Below are 16,557 nucleotides of genomic sequence, written 5' to 3'. Positions count from 1 at the left end.
TGGGTCAATGGGCCTCAATTTCCACACTCTTGTTAAGTGAGGGTGTTGGATGAGGGTAGTTGTTTTCAGTCTGACATGAATTCCTTGATCACTTTCTCAATGATTTTGTAGACCTTCTTGGAATATTTGATTTTTGTCTTGAGCTAAAATCAGCAATTGGCACATTTCTGAGGCAGGGTGGTCTAGGGTGTCCATTTGGGTATGAGATAATTTTTATGAATACCTAGAAAGCTCAGAGGGGACCAAGTTCCTGCAAATGCTAAAATTAGGAGCCAAATTTGACAGTGAATTGTAACTTCTCCCACCCTTGTGTGAAAAATTGAAGAGACAAGGGGTCTCATTGATGACTAACACATTTACCAGTCTCTCAAAAGACAGATTTAAGATTCCTTTCCTCGCTGCCCTGGAAGAATTAAAATCAATGAAACTTCTCTGAAGAATAATTATGAGTAGAGGGTATAACCAATTTGACTTACTAAAATCCAGACTTCTTGTTAATATTAGATAAAATGCATGTTTATGAGGGTCAAATACTTAGATGCCAATTCTTATTCTGTAGCAACTGAAGGAACTCATCAATTATCACCACATTTCTAAGATCCCAAAAATAAAACATAAAATTGTACTTATAGGGCTTGTAGGATTGAAGGTGTGAGAATTGAGAAGATGTGCGTGTCTTTGCATGGACCATTTCCTGTATTTGGAAGGGCTTCCCACCTCACATCTTTGCCTGGCAAACTCCTACTCATCCCTGAAGGCCCAGTTAAAGAATATCACCACCTTTCTGAATGTAGTGCCACTTCCACGTAGTAGAGAGGCTCTCCCCCTCCTTTGTACCGCCTCCTAAACACTTAATTATTTATTTGTTTAATTGATCTCTTCATCTGTTCATCTCTTAGACCCCTTGAGACCTGGGCCCAGGCCTATTCCTTCTAGAATCTCCAGCACCAATACTCAGTAAACAATGGAGGGACATATTTCAGAAACAAGTTAGAAATCATTGGCAAGTGACCTGCAGGTAGCAGCGATGCCAGGAAGAGATATTGCTAGTCCCTCCAGGGAATAAATTATCAAAACCCAGTTAGCATATTGATTATTCCTAGGAAACCTAAGTGGTTTTGTAGCTAAGCAAGACTTTATTTAAACTTTTTCTGCCCCGTTTTTACTTTTTTATTCTAGCCTGCCACGCAGAACTCTCTCTCCTTAAGCTGACACCTGTTATTTTCAGGTGTACAGCATAGTGGTTAGATATTTATATAATTTACAAAGTAATCCCCTCAATTAGTCTACTACCCACCTGGCACGACACATAGCTATTACCACCTTATTGACTCTATTCCCTACGCTTTACATCTCCATGACTAGTTCATAACTACCAATCTGTACACCTTTTCACCCCGCCCTCCAACTCCCCTCCCGTCTGGCAACTATCAGTTTGTTCTCTGTATCTATGTGTCTGTTTCTGTTTCGTTTGTCTATTTGTTTCGTTCTTTAGAGTACACATATAAATGAGATCATATCGTATTTGTCTTTCCCTGTCTGACTTATTTCACTTAGCATAATACCTCTCAGGTCCATCCATGTAAGATTTCATTCTTTTTCGTGACTGAGTAACATTCCGTGGTATGCATACCGACTTCTTTATTGAATGGCCTTTCTTGACCCCGGCCCTGGCTGTGACCACCCTGCTCTCTCTCTCACTGCATACAGCTCTCTCCAGGCACAGTGTTCGTCCTGATTTGTAACTGAACACCCTCTGTTAGATTGTTTCTGTCCCCCAGCGCAGAGCAGTCATTACAATACTTACCGGTAGTGTCAATAGACGGCCTTTCCGGCCACGCTCATTCTTTTTCCTCCTTTTGGTAGAATCTGACTCTGTTCTACTCTCCACTCTCCCGAGACCATGTGTTTCAGGTGAGATGAGCCCTCAACACTGCCCCGAGTAGTGGGGTTCTGACTGGTTTAGGCACAAGCATGGGATATAATTCTGATTAATAAATGTTAAGGAAAATCTGCTGAGGATTTCTGGGAAAGATTTAGTTTTTCCTTATTGAGAGAAAAAAAAGATACATGGGAAGAAACAGTATTTCCTTTTCACCTAGACGATACTGTGAAGATGTGCCTAGAATAGTGGCAGCTATCTTGTGACCATGAGGAGAGCCAGCTAAGAACAAGCCATTGTCTTAAAGAGAATGAAAAACTAAAAAGAACCTGGGTCTCTAATTACTTTGCTGAGCTCCTAAATTAACCAATCTTGGAGCTGACCTACCTAAGGATTTCTCATTTGGTGAGAATAAATCAGTTTATTGTTTAAATCACTTGAATGGGATTTTCTGTTATTTACAGTTTAAAACATTCTGACAGTATTCTCGATTCCTAGCATAGCGCTTGATATAGTAGGTGTTCAGTAAACATTATTAATTGAATAAATTTTGTCGAAACATTGGTTGGATAACTCCACGTTTCAGTCAGTGCCTTAGAAATTATTCCAAAATTCTGAATGAGCAAGATTGATGTATGATTAGCTAACAGATCACAAAGTCCGGTTGCATGTGTTCATTTAGCCGGAAGCTTAGAACATTCCTAATACTTTTCTTTTTCTCTGAGGGAGTTGCCCTCATTATTCTCATTACTCCTCAGCACTCAGCAATTACCTCCTCGTCCCACCTTTTATTAGAGTTTAGTGTTTTCTTGTTCTTTCACTTTTTTCTACTACATGAAGTTTCTCACTCAAGCTCCTCAAAGGGTAGAAACATGTATCAATTTTCCTCTAGTCTTTCATCACACTTAGCGTGGTTCTAGAACATGGCAGGTACTCTGTAGACCCTTGCTAATTGGTTAAATGAACCATAAATTAAAAAACTTGAATCCTGCCTGAAAAAAACTTGTTATGGAGTTTGTCAGTATCCCATTATTTGCATGAAGTGAGGTACAAGCATAATAGGAGGGAAAACTACACATTATTTTCTATGGCCTCGGTTCTAACATCAAGTAGACATTTGCACTGAGTACTGGACAGGAAATCTTCAGGAGGTGGGCTGGGAGACCTCATTTATTATATTTAAACTTGGCCCGGATTTTATAGGGTAGAAACAGGAAAACTCAAGATGGGTCCTGTTGGTCAGCAATGCTAGTTGAAACCCTCAGTGCTAAAAGTCTTCCTTCTCTAGGAAGACATCACAAGTTAGTTTCATCCAACTTAACACTGTATTAGTTTTCTGTCACTGTATAACAAATTATCACAAACGTGGTGTTTAAAATCACACAAATTTACTATCACAGTTTTCAGAGGTCAGGAGTCTAGCCATGACTTAGCTGGGTCCTCTGCTCAAGGTCACAAGGCTGAGATCAAGGTGTTGGTCGGGCCGCTTTCTCATCCGGAGGCCAGACTGGGGTGGGGCCTGCTTCTTAGCGTTCTCATGTTGTTGAAAGAATGTAGCTGTAGAATGATGATGCTTGCTTCTTCAAGGCCAGCTATGGAAAGAGAGTCTCTACTTCATTGACTCCTTGACCTCTAGGCCACCTTCTAAAGGACCTACCTGATTAGGTCAGGTTCACCCAGGATGATCTTTCTCGATTAATTTAAAGTCAGCTAGTTAGGGATCTTAATTACCATTGGCATTGCCATATCCTATGGATCAGAAGCAAGGCAAAGGTCCTGCCCACTCAAGGGGAGGAGATTACATAATGGCAGGGATCATTGGAGGTCATCTTAGAACACTGCCTGTCACAGCTACCAAGTGCCAGCCTTCTCTTCCGTGACTCATCAGCCACTTTAGTTATTCTTGCCTGTGCTCTCAGAGCAGCCTCTCTCTCTCTCTACCTCTTGTGTGTGTTCAACTATACGCAAATGCAATTTCTTGTTTAAATTATAGTCTCCCACCTAGACTGTAAACTCCAGGAATACAGGACCTATGTCTGATTTTTCCGCCCTATTTTTTTGCCTATCACAAGGTAGATTCTCAAAATACGTGCAAAATACCAATGCTGCTTTTAAAGTCACTGCAATGATTTAGTTCGGTTGGTTGCATGTATCCATCTCATCATCAAAGTGAGGGCATGTATAATGCCTATTCTTTTAAAGAACCCTCACATTAAGCACACTAGAGACCAGGGTCATCTCCATCTTTGTACCCTTTATACACATAATATCTATAACCTCAGTAAATGATGATTGATGAATGAATTAATGAATGGACACAATAATTAAAGCTCTGAACTCAGAGTAAGACAAGTAACTACTCTGAGTCCTCACTATAAAATTGTTCTTTGACTTCTTTTGTGCACATATGAACCCAACTCATCTTTAAGAGTTCAGCTTATGCTCATCCTCTACCCGAAACCTTCCTTGACCTAAGTTAGTCTCAGCAATGTTCATTTCTCTGAATTCTTACAGCATTTATGATCAAACCCCAAAGCATGACACTGTGTTACATTATTTATTTTCTACTTTATCTGTTCAGCTAGCTGTAAAACTCTTTGAAGGCATGGAGTTTTATTTCTTGACATTTTCTACAGAACCTAGCACCTAACATGGTACAGTAAAAGTTTAATAAATATGTGCTGAGGTAAAACATTTTTTTAGTCTATGACCATACCACCCTGAACGTGCTCAATCTCGTCTGATCTCAGAAGCTAAGCAGGGTTGGGTCTGGTCAGTACTTGGATGGGAGATAACCTAGGAGTATCAGGTGCTGTAGGCATTTAAAAAATAATGAAAAAAAAATTTAAAAAATATATTTTTTAAACTATGGCTGATCTGATTTGATTCTAGTCCGCACAGCTTGTAACTTTCTCATTTTGGATGCAATTGGCCTTTTCATTCCCATGTCTTCTCTCCATAGTCCCCATCCACTAAATGTGATCCAGCCAACAGAGCCAGGGATGCAGTTTGCATCTCACCTGGACGCATTTAATGCTCTACGGGTCTTTCTCCCTAGGAAGGCCAGGTCACTGGATAATTCATTTATGTGTTTCTTCAGCATATTTCCCTCAGGTAAGCAGATTTCCAAGTCAGTGGGTATCTAAGAAGTACTGCTCTAAACAAGACAGTTACCGATGTAGAAGGAATAGAAACTGATCACATCATAATATAAAAAAAGGGGAGGATACAGAAGAGTTAGAAATATACCTCACATTTAGCAAAATATAATTTTTAAAGATTCTTTTTGCTTCCCCTGTAGTGTTCCTAACAACTAAAAGTGTCTGGACATATCCTGAATATTTGTCGGATGAATGCATGACGGCATGAAGACCAGACACTTATTAGGCTGTGTTCCTCCTCCTGCTTCTCTAGGAAGTGTCCATCTAAATCCACAGCAGGAGAGCAGGCCCTGTGGCTGCATCTGAACTGCACAGTACCCAGCTGGTTGGACCATGGTGGGCACCCGATAAGGTGGCCCAATTAGGTTCTATCTCTTGTGAATCAGAATTTAAAACAGAGACAGCAGGCTCATCTCTTTGGGGAGTTGGAACCATGACATGTAAACTTAGGAGCTGTGCTTCTACCATGTTTGGCCACGAGGTCCAGGAAAGCAAAGAAAGCTAGTCTGCGTACAGAGAGAATGAAGCAGGTGACCAGTGAGAATCAGAGACCAGAGATGGAGAATCCCAGTGACATTCCAGTTCCAGATTCCAGCTTTTCTGGAGGCCCAACTGAATTTCTTTAGCCTCTGAGAGACATCTGTAGCCCTTATAATAAATTTCAGTGTTTGCTTAAGTTTGCTCTAGTTATTTTTTGTTGTATGCCAACACACCCCAGGCCCCGCGAAATAAATAAATAAATAGATAGATAAATAAATAAATACATACATACATACAACAAAGAAGTGATCCTTGGCTAATAAACAATGAAAAATAGATGTGCATCCCTGGCCCATAGCTGTAAAACAATTGATTGCTCAAGAGAGACGGGAGATTTCTCAGAAACAAACGCCAACCACATAGTACTCAGGGATCCCAGAGAGGAAGGACATGGAGAGGCAATGGGACTCCCCAGGGAACTCTTTCAGGAGGCCAGATAAGCACAAATGATGGAGGACCTGGCTCCCGACCATGGAAAAATCCAAATGCTGGGCAGAGACCAAAGGCAGAGTACAGAGAAAGCTGAGGCCCAGAGAGAGCTGAGGCTGCAAAAAAATACTAAGGGCAACACAAAGCTCCTTAGTGTCAGTACAAGAGCAGGGAGGGTCACTGCTTGGTGCAGCTGGCATCACGTTAACAGATTTCAAAGAGAAAGCAGAATTCCCCAGCTCCCGCTTTGTCCCTGAGTCACAGAGGGAATGAAGTCGCAGCCCGAAGATGGTGAGAAAGCTGACAGCTGTTACAAAGAAATTCCATTTATCAAATCCAGATTCATTAAATCCCAGGAACCAAATGATTTTGGAAGTATGATCCCTAAAACCTTGTCAATAACTGAAGCACCGGGAAGACTGAGAGAGATGCTAGAAAGCCAGGATGATGTGATTCTACTTTTCTGAAAGGCATGAATTCTAAAAATGACATCAAAGATTTACTGGCTGATCCCTGGAAAGAATTCTAAAATATAGGTTATTAAACAAAGGCAACAGAAACAAACTCATAGATACGGAGAACATTTTGAGTGTTATCAGATGAGAGGGGAATTGAGGTAGATGAGTGAAAAGGAGAATTGAGGCAGATGAGGGAAGAGATTAAGAAGCACAATTTGGTAGTTACAAAATAGTCATGGAGATGTAAAGTATAGCATAAGGAATATATGGTCAGTAATATGGTAATGACTACGTACGGTGTCAGATAGGTACTAGATTTATCAGGGTGATCACTTCGTAAGTTATAGAAATGTTGAATCAATATGTTGCACACCTGAAACTAATATAATATTGTATGCTAACTATAATCGAAAACTAAAAACCATTATTAAACAAACAAACAAAAACAAAACAAACAAATAAAGACACTTAAAAAACAAAATGGAAGCTGGGACCTTTAGGAACTCGCGTGAGTTTACTAAAAATAAGTCAGGTCAAAGCAAACCCTTTCGCTTTTCTGAGAAGACTTTCCGGAAGGTGCACCAGGAAAGGTATTTGCAAATATCAGAGAGATACTTAGCTAAGATTTTCCTTAGACAAGACAGTTCAGATTCAACACATACAATAACGGAATTAAAATATTGCCTGACTCATACTGATTCACCAAATATGGAAGTTGAAATTTGATAGGGATAAATGTAAAGATTGACTCTTAAGTTTAAAAACTCGACTGCCCAAACATAGGAAGACAACAACTCTTAAGAGCTCCATGTTGGGAGAAGCCTAGCCATTCGAGTTGACTGCAAGCTCAGGGTGAGTCAGCAGAGTCATATGGTTGCCAAAACAGCTAATGCAATCGTAGGCTGCATTAACAGAAGCGCAACCAACTCTTGTGTCAGATGGTTCTTGACCACTCACTCAGTGACCTGAGTAAGCTCCTGCTGCCCAGTGCAGGAGGCTGGCACCAACTCCCCAAGTCAGAATGTACTTGCACACATCCCCTTTAATCCACACTGTCTATTCTCTGTCATCCAGGGCCTTCATCCTGACCTGGCTGGTGTTCACATCTCTTTCCCCAGAACCCTTGGCTGAGATTAGAAGACGCTGTCTGGAAGCCCCCAATTTTAGATCTTTTTCCTATCTGGCCACAGATGTAGCTCACGGATTCTTCACAAAGTGACACAGCCCCTTCTCTCTGGGGCTCAGATTCTTTTCTGGGCGTCGGGGCGTCCAGCAACATATTATCCATTCATCAGATTATACTTCCTTCTTAGCACGAGAGCTGGCTCACCCTGCCCAGGACTTTTCTCCTGCTCGACAGCGCACACAATCACCCCATTCGCGTGAGCACTTAACTTAGATGGAGAGTCCAACCATGAGAGCAGCATCTTCCCCACGGAGGGACACATACTACTGATGGCTCATAAGATGATTCTAGGAAGGACGGGGACTACCATTTCGATCATAATAACTATCGTATTAGTTTAATTCATTTACTTTTTTGGACAAATAATACATCCACGATGGTCAACAAATATGAAAAAATTTCCTCCCATCACTACTAAACTCTTTCCACCCAACAGGAACCGCTCGTAGTAGTTTATGAGCGCTCTTTTCTCAGAAAAGATTCTATGCATATAAAAACCTAGACACCCCCTCCCCATCCCCTCTCCTTTTACGCACATAATATTTGATACACAGTTCTGTACCTTGCTCTTTTCTCTCAATCTCAGGACACAGAGAGCTTCCTCCTTTTTTTGTTTTAAATGTCTGTGTAGTCTTCCTTCTTACAACCAGTTCCTGTGGAGGGACAGTCAGGTCGTTTCCAATGATGTGCTAGCATAACACTGTTGCAATGAATCTTCTTGCATATGCAGCCTTTCACCCGCCTGTGAACACAGTTATAGGATGCATTTATTAAAGTAGAATACGTGGGACAAGGAGTTTATTTATTTTAATGTGTATTAGAAAAAAATGTATAGCTAGTGCACTAAACCCACAAATTCACAGTCACTATTTTAGCATGAAGCTCAAGTTTTTTAAAAAGCGAATTATTGAAAGAAAAATACTAATAAGAGCGTAAGTAGATTGAAAATATGCCTAAAAATTATGAAAGTGATATATAAAGGTATATAAACAGTAACCTAGCATGGAACTATCAGTGTCCCTGCCAGAAGCTCCTAAAACCCTATTTCTTGCAGGGCTCGAAGGCTGAGGCAATGCAGAGTGGAGGAAGTCTGAAACCCAGAGACCGGTGTTTAGATTTCGAGTTTCCTCCAGCTGGGCCGTTGGTCTTACCGCCTCTTGCAGCCTCACTTTTCTTATGTGGGAAGGTGTGTCGTGGGGAGAAGTCATAATACAGTTAACTGCTTGGAACACAGCGCCTACGTGATAACGGTGGCTGTTATAATTTGGCTATTTTGAGCGAATTTGGGAAAGACAAATCGGAATCTTTGTTCTGCCTAGCACTCCTTCTGCAGAAAAACATTTATAATGGCAGCTGAGAAATGAAGCCAGATACAATATAAAATAGAGTGTGTGACACAGGTCTCCACGTTGGGTTTAACTCTCCGCTGTCACCATCTCGAGGTTCTTAATAATTCTGAACAAGAGGCCACAGTTTCATTCTGCAAATTCTGTAGCCAGCCTTGTATAAAATGTTAGACACACATGGTCCCCTCCTTCCTACTGCCTCCCCAGACAGACTAGGTCCTATGGCTCCTAAAAGTTGCTGGTGGAGCCCATCCCCTTGGGACCACCTATGGAGCCTAAAACCTCGCCGCTTCTGCGGTGGCCTGGAGCCCCCTCTGCTGACACCTTCTGTCCTAGTCCTACATCTATCACAGACTTTCTCAGGAGACGTTCCCAGCGTGACACCAGGAGGGAGTCTTGGAAGCCTGGTTCCAAGTTCCCCCAGGTTTTCCAGGGACCATAAAGGGTCAGAGCCAGGGTTTGGAGGAGCCACGGTGACTTCATGCCCCTGAGTCCTGGGGAAGCACCTAAGCACCGGTGTTTCTTCTCTCATCCTGTGTTTTAAGCAAGAAAGCACTGTGGGGTCAGGAACCCTGGATTCAAATCCTGGCTCTGCCGTGTACTGCCTGAGGGAACTTTCACAAGTCACTCCAGTTCTCAAGAGCCTCGCTTTCCTCACCTGCCACATGGCTATAAGAACAGGGCCTAACTTGTGGGTTTATCCTGAGGCTGAAATAAAATGTTACGTAAAAGTGCCGGGCAGCTGCCGAACGCGCCCTGGGTGCTTTTGGAGTTCCACATTTATGACAGAAAAATGAACAAACAGTCTTTGTTTGCTTCGTGGGGCGCCGATCCTGTTTGGACACTCCCACCCTCCTACCGCAGGCTGATGTGAGCAGAAGTCTCAGAGTGCTGGGCGCCACCTCCTCATTCAGATCCTTGGACGCTGAATTCGACCTCTGTCCAAGCTCCAAGCAGTTTTCTCTCAGCTTTTGGTTTGTCGCTCTCAACTTTGTAGGCACTTACTCCTTAGAATTCCTAGCACACGAAAGCTTTGCAGAATGATTTATGGCACAGGGGTACAATTAAAGCCATAAAATTCATGACGCTCGGCCCAGGGTTATTAAAAGCAGTGGAAGTCCCCTTTTACACAAAACGCTGGACTTCCTGCTGTAGAATCTATTGTAATTTTCCACTAACCAGCGTCTTCATACTTCCCTCTCCCTCTCTTCGGACTGTCTGCTTACAAGCCGTAGGTGAGACATCTATTTCTTGCACCACGGTTCTTCCAGACGCTCTCCTGCTGTCTCCTGCCACCCCTGTCCAGTGGGGCATCGAATCCTAGAAGGCAGATATGGAAATAAGGCGGAGATGTGGTTCTTCACAGGGCAAAGAAAGAGAGGAAGAAGCTCTTGCAATATTTTAGGCAAGAAATAATAATGCCACGGCAGCCATAGGAAGAGAGGAAGAGCATGAGGAAACGCGGCCTTGCGCCTGGGGACAAAGAGACGAGGGATCGAAGATGAAAGAGTCCCTGCCTTCCAGGCGGAGTGACTCCCTGCACCGACCTCGAACCCCACGCAGGTTCGAGAGTCTTTCTGAAACCTTGGTCAGTGTGTAGTAACAGCTTCCCACTGATGAAACGTGGTTTTCTGCTCCTTTCTGCATAAACTCTAACTGCCTTCCTTCTGAACAGAACTGGGCAGCCAAATTAGGCTAAATCCCAACTCATTTCCCAAAGTTCGCCAAATAAGCCAAGGAACGCCTGGGGGACCCAGAGAAGGGGTCGATGTCAAGTAGTAGGGACACCGAGTTCCCCAGAGCCCGACTGCAAGGGGCTGAGGTCCGTGGCAAGTGGTTTCCGGACATCTCTACACGCATTTCCTCACCTCTGGACGCAAAACTGGGATGGCAGATGGACCTGGAAGGCAGTGTAGATGTGGGAGGGAATTAAAGACTCCAACGAACCAGCACGGGTGCTCCCCTAGCAGGTGTGCAGAAGCGGGAAGGGTGTGAGTCCACCCATGTTCCCACTTTACCTTAGAGAAGGTTAGAGAACAGAAGGTTGAAACCAGTGACCGATGTCGAAGGATGTCAAAGATATTTCAGCTGTACGTTTTTTTCCTCCCAATTAAAAATAACAACAAAAAACAGCCCCCCCCTTTTTTTTTTCCAGGAATGGTGCTATGCTGACTTGATTTGACCTTTAAAGTTCTCTTAAAATTCTTACCAATGATCTGATAGACTCAAGCCTTGCACTGACACAAATACAAATGCTGTCACTTTCTGCATTCAAGTCACTGGTCTGGAACCTGTCAGTCCATCAGAAATTGAGTTTCCCCTCATATGAAACTGATTATGGGAGAACAGCTGGGCCAGAGCAGGCTGAGGGCAGAGACGAGGAAGGCCAGACCTCAGCAGCTGGGGGAGAGGAGGCTGGGAGGTGGGGAAGGCGGGCCGGGGCGCTCTGCAGTACGGCCAGGCCCTCTGAACTTCTTAAATACTTAAATAAACTGGAAATGTTTCTTTACTCTGTGACTCTAAACAAGCTTCTGTAAAGGCAAATAAATACCAAAATAAATACAAAAATAGCCAGCTTAAAAAAAAATAAAGTCCGAGACACTTGGAATGTGGAATGCCTGGCGTAGAAATAGTCCCGTGTTCTTTCTTTGTCAACTGTGGTGCTTTTGTCTCCCAAGGAGCTGGACCATGGGCCTCGGCCTTACGCACGTTTTAGCTGAAGAAAATGGGACCTGCAGCTCCCCTATCCCCTCAGCCATCTCTCCGGGCCCAATAGCCTTCTCAAAACACACGGGGTCACCCAAGGGGTCCCAGAATTCTTCTCTGGCTCAGACTGGGGGACCTTGACAGGAAGGTGGGCAGAGGAGCAGATTGTCTTTGCTGGTGGGATGGGGGGTTTAGTGACTTCTAGCTTTCCTGAGATGATTTGTGAAAACTATAAATAAAGTACTGCTGAGGTCATTTGCCAAAGTCAAATGGAGACAAACTAGTTTTCTCTGCCTGGGAAAGAAGCAGGTGAATCCTTGTTTCCTGAGGCTTTCATTTTAACTCTGGAAAAAAATCTGTGTCATCTGCTGATGCTCCCACTGAGCAGTTTTCAGGCCCTAAGCAAAGACTCCTCAGACAACTGCTCACTCTGGAATTTGCTCCTAAAATCACTATAGCAACCTGGGTACCAGCTGGAAGACCCAGAAACTTAGCAGAGCCCTGCCTACCAGGCCTGAGGAAGAGGAATAAACAGTCTACAAACAGAAAGTGTCGTTTTGTGGAGGGCTTTTTTTTTTTAAAGATAGAGTTCTGAGGAATACAAAAACGTGTTTAGTTGACCACAAAGTAGTTTTAAAAACCAGATGCTTTCTGCTCAGTTCCAGGCAAATGATTAGCGAATTGGCTCTTTATGTTTTTATGTCACACATTCAGGTGTTAAATTTAGCAATTCGAGTTCTAGCAATTCACTTTCATTTCGTTCAGGCAAAAAGTCACAACGCTGAATCTCTGAATTAACTGTCTTCTAAACCACGTTAGAATCATTTTCTTGTCAATCTTTGTACTGGTTGTTGTTTTAACTGAGAAAAGGAAAAGAACCGAAATCTACTTTGATGTCATATGTGATGTCAAACTTAGTTAAGTCCTCAGAGAATGACAAAGCCCCAGTTTGCATATCCTAGTGGCCTCCTAAGCAAAGGCTCCGTCAAGATCCTTGCCCTGAAAAACAGTCCCTGGGGTTGGAGATGATGAGAACGGCTAGGGTGAAACAGTTGGGACGATACTGGGCCATGTGGAAACGAGCTCTACCTTGTGTGGGCTGGTCACCGTTTCCAAAAGATGAAAATGTTTTGTGCTTCGATTCTCAGGACTTTGAACAAATATATTCAAATTAATTCTGCCTTCTTTCAGAATTACAGTGTTCTGGCAGATTGGCTGTTTCAATGTGTCATCTTCAGTGAACCAAAGGGAGTCTTTTTCCTTTTTTTGGCTGTCTTTCAGCCACCTGGCTCTCAAGATTTTCATGCCTCTTATAATGTGTGAAACTGCAACACTTATCTAGACCTCAGATGACTCTCTCTTATCGGTCAAGTTTCTAAATCTCGAGCCAGCGTTTGATTGGTTATCATTATTGCTCTCGCTTTAGACACTATTTCCCCACCATTTAAGCATTCAAGGGAAGGTTTCTGCACTTCGGCTGATTACTCCATCCTTCCGTTCACCAAGCACCCATTAGGGGAGGGAAAACCATAAAACCTTAAAGTTCGCTTGCTCCCTGTGAACTTGAAAAAAAGAAAAAAACCTATTACCTTTGGCCAGTCGATCCTCTAGTGCGTCTCTCAAAACTGAACCTCCCATGCTCGGAGTGAACATTTTCACTCATGGGCGGGGTGCGGGCAAGGTTAAGCTGGGGGGTAGAAAGGGGAAGGAGAGAAGGGGTCCAGGTGTCTGGGTGGTGGATCTAGGCTTGGGGAAGCCCTTAATCATAGTTTCTCTTTTTGATTGACCCATAGCGGGCCATCAGGCAGTACTTGTTAAACAAACGGAACTCTCCCTCACCCATCCAGTTCCTGGGCATCCCTTGAGTCATATTCAGGGATGAGGAGGTAAAAAAAAGGCTGGGAAATGAGCCTCATTGTCCCGTGGTCCTCCTTTCCTAATTTGGGTTTCAGGCTGGACACAGGGGCCTGGGAAGCATATCTTTCTTGGCAAGTGTAGTGGGGGGAATCAAGTGCCTTCCATTTTCCCATCCAGCGTCTGAGCTGACGCTGTGAATGAAAGTCTCCAGAGGAGCTGAGGCCTAACTATCCTCCCCCCCGCCCAGCCCCCGCCCAAACCGTCCCAGTTAAAACACATATGTGATTTCCAGGCTTGTAAAATGCATTTTCGTGATAAGGGTGATGCAGAATGCAAACAAAAACATCCACTCCAGAGAATTGTGCTTTTGTGGCAAATATGCAGTTTCCCACTAATGCAGATATGCAGAAATAAGTCTGTATTTTTCCCCTCTGTTTTCAGCTTCCTTTTTCTTCCGGTGGCAGAAAACAATCCTATTCAGTTCCAGGTGAACTTAGACACTGGAGTTGGCACCTACTCAGGTTCCCTTACTCTTAAATTCCCAAACTTGTCCAGGGGTCTGTCATTTTCTTCCTTTAAAGCTTGCTACTTCTGGGAGGCAATGGCTTTTAAAGCCTCTCCCATGAGTCCCCATCCAGCTGGTCTCTCTGCCTTCTTTATCTTCTCAGGGCTGGGGAGGGTAGGGGCAGGGAAGAAGGTGGTTGGAAGGGAGAGGATGGTGGCGAGTAGAGGAGACTGGCTCAGCAAATACTCTCTCCATCTCAAGTTACATAAGGACCATTGCTTTTGAATTTAAAAGCCAACAATTTAGTCTTTCTTCTCTGGCTCCACCACGAGGATTCTCCTATGGGACAAATGGCAGCCTCCTATTTCTTCATAGGCATGCGGGGAAAGGTCAGAATATCAAAGGGAGGGTGAGGGGGGAATCATTCATTAATACTTCACAATATTACACCACATGCTGTTATCGTGGAAACGCTCATCTTTAATTTCTCCATCCCTTGTACTGTTGACTATCAACAGTGGATGCACCTTTGTTGAGCAGAGGGCTCAGGGCCAACACCAGCGGCCCACTTGGTACAATCTGGAACTCAGGGCAGAAAGTACACAGGTCTTTGTTCTCTCAGCTCCCTGAGGAGAGGTGTGCTTGGACAGGGCAGACAGGATGTCCCGTGAGCCCTTGTCCCCTATTGCCCCTCCCTTCCTTTCTCTTCCCTTTTTTCTTTTTCTTTCTCTTTCATGTTCCCACCCTCCTTCTGCTGCCCCAGAGCATCATTGACATATAGTAAAATTCACACATAGGAAGCGTGCAGCTCCGCGAATTAATGCCTGTGTGCTCACTCCTGTCACCACAACCAGAGCGCTCCTTTTTTATGGAGATTGTGATGATAACTGGGACAAATACAGGAGGAATTCACACACAAAATGGCCCGACTTTGGGTGCCAGCTGTTTATGGGGGTTTCTGGCTTTTAGATTCTTCAGCTCCTCCTATCCTGGCTCAGACTGTAGGTCAGAAAGGCTCCACCAAGGAATCGTCCCAGCCCAGAGAGCCAGCAGGGTCCCCTCCACCTGCTTGGGAAGGAACCTGATGACCAAGTGACTTCTGTAAAGACCCAGACGGGAGTATTGGTGGGTCTGCTCTGGACTCATCAGTCACATGAAGGTCCTGTCCTGGATGAGGAGTCTTGTGAGGACATCTCAGTGTCACCCTACTTGTGGTGTGGGATGAGCTACGTGGGAGACACCCACACGACTTCATTTCTTGGTCAAGTACTGGCACAGTGACACTAAGCTGAATCAGAACCAGAATCAGCTGAGAACTGATCTGAGGTTTTTGATTGCAGCTATGGCCTTTGACAGGGGAATTTTTCCTCTACTGCTTTTAGATGTTCCCACAAATAACAGAGTCTTGGGTTCCCTCGAAAGATACAGACCAATTCATCCAGGGACTTCACTCTGAAAAATGCTCACTGTCAGTGCTGGAAAAGTTAAAATTGGTACAACCTTTCTGGAGAACATCTTGTAATACACTTATAGTGCGTTTTGATTCAGCATTCTGCTTCTAGAAACCTGTTCTGCTGAAACATGCCAGTATTTCACACACATACACATATACATATTGCAGCAGTGTTTATGATAGGTAAGAATTTTTTAAAAAATCTAAGTGACCATCAATAGGGGAATGATTAAATGATGATATATGTGTACAAGACTAGAATCAGATCTACATCTGCTGATGTGGAAAGACAACTAAGCTACCGTGTTAAGTGAAACACCAAATATGAAACAAAAACCTAAGGAAGAGTTTGACACCTTTTTGTAAATTAATAAGAATATGATATTAGCACATGTACTGGAAGTATTAACATCACTTATCTCTGGGATCTGGGAAGAATGCTAGGGGACTTTTATGTATAGCTTTTATATTTTGGTATTGTTGGAATTGCACAATGAGCTCGTATTACTTTCGAGATCAGAAAAACTATAGTTTTTTGTTTGTTCTTTTAAGAAAAGGGACGATATCTTGAAACTGATGACAGTAGAAAGAATTTTTCCCATGATTACTTCCGGAAACTTCAGGTTAGGCTATCTATAGAGTTGGCCCCAAAGGAGAGGGGAAGAGTCAGACTGGGGCGGAAAGTGGCAGAGAAACATCCCTGTGCTCCGGGAGCTTAGTGGGTGTCAGAGGGAGCCAGCGGTCCCCAGTGACCCCGGCCCCCTGGTGTTCGTGCTCGTGTGTAATCTCTTTTCCTTAAATGTGACTAGACCTGCTGCCTTGCTTCTGATGAACAGAATACAGGAAATAAAAGAAGGGGGAAAAAGAACCATAGTAGTGACTAAAACAAAAGAAAAAACTTAAAAAAAAAAAAACGGAAAGAAAAAAAGAGAGAATACAGCCGGTGTGATGGAGTAACGAACCCCTGTGATGTCTATCCTGCTGGAACCCTCGCACCCTCTCTCACGGGCTCACGTCAATGACGTCAGCTGCCA

The 16,557-nt window shown here is 43.5% G+C and overlaps 1 protein-coding gene and 1 pseudogene across 1 annotated transcript in view; one reads left to right on the top strand and one right to left on the bottom strand.

Annotated features, from left to right (window-relative positions):
- NCF2 (neutrophil cytosolic factor 2) overlaps positions 1–10,007 on the bottom strand; it is a 32,276-nt gene extending 22,269 nt beyond the window's left edge. Inside the window, exons 1-2 of the mRNA XM_039881277.1 lie at positions 9,862–10,007; positions 8,219–8,398 (exon numbers count right to left, since the gene is read on the bottom strand). The gene's annotated coding sequence lies outside the window, so the exon portion shown is untranslated. The remainder of the gene's footprint in view (positions 1–8,218; positions 8,399–9,861) is intronic.
- Positions 4,585–4,703, top strand: LOC120617803 (uncharacterized; annotated as a pseudogene).
- Positions 10,008–16,557: the final 6,550 nt, after the last annotated feature.

Source organism: Pteropus medius, unplaced genomic scaffold, assembly GCF_902729225.1.
Source record: "Pteropus medius unplaced genomic scaffold, Ma_sr-lr_union100, whole genome shotgun sequence".
Classification (NCBI taxonomy): Eukaryota; Metazoa; Chordata; class Mammalia; order Chiroptera; family Pteropodidae; genus Pteropus; species Pteropus medius.
Note: the sequence above shows the minus strand (reverse complement) of the source record. Positions and strands in the feature narration are given on the sequence as shown.